Genomic DNA, 3442 nt, shown 5'->3' with positions numbered 1-3442 from the left:
CACCCGACTGAGACTGACAGCACCGATATCTTTGCCGCTTACTTTACTTGTGGTGCTTGATCAAACCAATCGACCGAGCAGTACCGAGCGCGCGCCACGGTACGAATTGTCCGTCCGACATCGGGCCGGCAAGAGGGAGTCTACTGCTTGCATTGGTCCAACGTCTGACGGATCATGTTTTGTTCTTATGGACTGCACAGAACTTCCCCCGAAGCACGTTGATGGTGACGAATCGACAGGGTGTTCTTCGGTCGGATTTTTTTAACTAAAGTTTGTTTTTCAGCTTCTTAGTAGGATACGAAAAAACCGTAACTATTTGCACTATTAGTTTTTAGTGGAGTTTAATTGTGCAAATAAAAGGAGTCCCACATCAAATTGGAATTGCAAATTGCATCAAGGAGAAAACGCTGTAGAAAATTATCTAATTGACCGATACTTTTCAAACTTCCAAACAATTAAATATAACCCATTAGTAAGCATTTGGAATATCTGTTTCATTCAGCTTCAATACCATAACCGTATGCTCGTACTTTACGCTTAACTCCACCCCACTCAGTGCTCCGGTTTCGAAAAAGTGCGTACATTAGCAATTGGGTAAAAAAATTGTAATTTTTCAAGGGTGGTGTCTTCGGAGAAGTTTCAAATATAGCGCATCTTTCTGCACTATTGGGGTGACCGTGAATTCACCTATTAGGGTTATCCCACAGACTAGCAGACGGGACACTCGCGTTAACTCCATCGTTCAATCAAAAACCACTCATTTTTCAAAAAAGCATGTTTCGCAACATGATCACACCGCGGTGTGCGAGTGTTGCTTCGAGTTTTTAGTATAACACCATACAAATGTAAAAAACCCTACAGCGTAAAACCCTGCAAATGCAAGCTACTCCGCAACATGCATAGCAGAGGATGCTAGTGTGCAAGCAAAATGTGTAGGGCGGTGGTGTTTAAAGGATTTTCTGCTATGTGTCATGTCAGTTCGTCAGTGGTTATACGAAGTTTTGTTTTTTTAAATAATTAACCGTTATGTGTGCGACAAAAAAAACACCTTTAGCAGGGCGACAAGGGTACCCGGGTACCCAAAATTGATATTGTCATAACATCAACAATTTTAAACCGATATTGATAAAATAAGTGTCATTTGATTCGTTAATTTATCTAGTTTTGAATTATTTGGTCATTTGGCCATTAAAAGACATACGGGGCTCAAAATTCCGGAATTCCGACAGAGTGTCCGCTGTGAGGTAGAGAACTGATTGTATTGCAGGAAAATCAATCAAGCGGACATAAAAACTCTAAAAATTCATACAATGAACTATTTCATATAACGAGATGAATCAGGTTGGCCATTCCGGAGTTGGTTCCTGTGGGGTCATGGGTGGCCAGTCTAGGATTGGAGGTAAAACCTAACAATATGGGTATCAAAGTTCTTGGAATTAGTTCGGTAGGTGATATTTTTAACATTTCGATGTATTTTGATTGGTTATTTCGAAAATGGTTTCTACGGGATCCCAGATGATATCGCAGGATTCAAGATAATGCTTAGCATTATCAGAACAGTTCAAAACGTAGAACCAACCGTTATACATTTGGAACCAGTTCCAAAATTATTAATCAGTACTAAACTGGCCATATCAGTTCAAAACATCTAAAAGATCCGCTAAACCAATCCTAATATTGGGTTAGGCACTCAACTGGCCATCTGTAACCCTGCAGGAACCCAATTCTGGAATGGCCAATGCGATTTAAAGTCACCAATTTATATAATAAGATGAAAAAAGGGTCCACAATGTCAAGTTCAAAGCTAATAGGTTTTCTGAAAGCTGATATTCCTTCAAAACAAGCGGCTTCCCACGTTTTACCGGACATTGCTCCGGAATTACCGATTCCCGGGAACTACATGTCATTTGATGGCCAAATGCTTTATTTAATCAAAACTAGATAAATGTACGAATCAAATGCCACTGGTTTCATCCAAATCGGTTCAAGATAGCCAAAGTTATGAACATAGCAAATCATGGGTACCCGGGTACCCTTGTCGCCCTCCTACGTAATAAAAAAATTCAAGTGCCTCTCATTGCTAATCCCCTTTATGGATATGCACCAAAAAACCCTCAATTACTTAAGATCAACGAGTTTTACGATGTCGCAAAATTTCAATGACGTATGTTTTAAATTGAATGAGTTATAACTATTTTAAAACTGAAAAGGTACCCGGGTACCCTGTTGCACACATAACGGTTAAAAAAAATTTCTCCAAAAAGTTGCAGAACTTACTAAAATAAGCACCTTTGCTGAAAATAGTAACTATCTATCTCTTACCGGTTGCGAAATATAATGATGTGTTAAAAAAGAGCACTTGAAAATGAGACGAAAAGAGAATCTCTCATTTGCAGTTACGACCTATACAAAATTCAGGCCAGATTTACTTAGAAAAATCCGACCGAAGTCCGACAGACACCCTGTTGATTACGCTATCAACAATCATCACCAACGTGCCTCGAGGGAAGTTCTGTGCAGTCCAAAGAGAGCAAAACATGGTCCGTCAGACGTCGGACCAATGCAAGCAGTAGACTTTCTTCCGTCGGCCAGATGTCGGACGGACAATCATTCTTACCGGGACCGATATTCAGTACTGCTCGGTCGAATGGTTTATAGTGGAACTTTATTGTGAAATGATTAATTGTACTCAACAAAAAATCTGCCATTTTTTTAAATTTTATAACTAAAACATGCCATCTAGATGCAATGCATAATATGTACAAACTTCCAGGATTGGCAATACTTGACAGTACATGACGAAAAAAGTGACTATTGTGATTAAAATTTAATATAGCAGGTACTTAGTTTAATTTTAGAAAGGTAATTTTCTTTAGATATGTAGTGTTAAGGGGAAATGGGCGGTCATTAACTTTTCGACCGAAAACCCAAATTCGAAAGCAGTCATTTGGGCTCACAACAGGAGTTCTGTTTTTAGAAATGCATTCACTGCATTTTCATGAACAGAACTTTTGTTTCAAGCAAAAAACCTGCTTTTGAAATTTACAGAATCAATGACGACTCATGACGGCAATCAATCTGAACCCAAGCAACCAAAAGTTCGAATTTCACTTAAGGAACAAACTTGAAAGTTCATATTTGGTTCAAATTTAGTTCCGCAGAACTTTCTTGCTGAACAACCAGACAGTACACTTGTAAACCGAAATTCATTCTCATTAAAGTACCGTTAATATCTGTAGCAACCTGAAAGTCCAACACGCAGCTTTAAAGTTCAACATACAACTTGAAAGTAACTTAGAGTTCGGATAATGGTGTCTAAGGAAGGTTAACAAGCTTTATGTCTATGGAGCTATAGCTTGCTAAGCAGCTTTATCTGTAATTAACCGAACTTCAAAGTTGCATTGAGCTCGCTGCATAGAGCGCTAAGCAGCTTCTGAAGAAA

Source organism: Sabethes cyaneus, chromosome 1 (assembly GCF_943734655.1).
Source record: "Sabethes cyaneus chromosome 1, idSabCyanKW18_F2, whole genome shotgun sequence".
In the NCBI taxonomy this organism is placed as follows: domain Eukaryota; kingdom Metazoa; phylum Arthropoda; class Insecta; order Diptera; family Culicidae; genus Sabethes; species Sabethes cyaneus.
Note: the sequence above shows the minus strand (reverse complement) of the source record.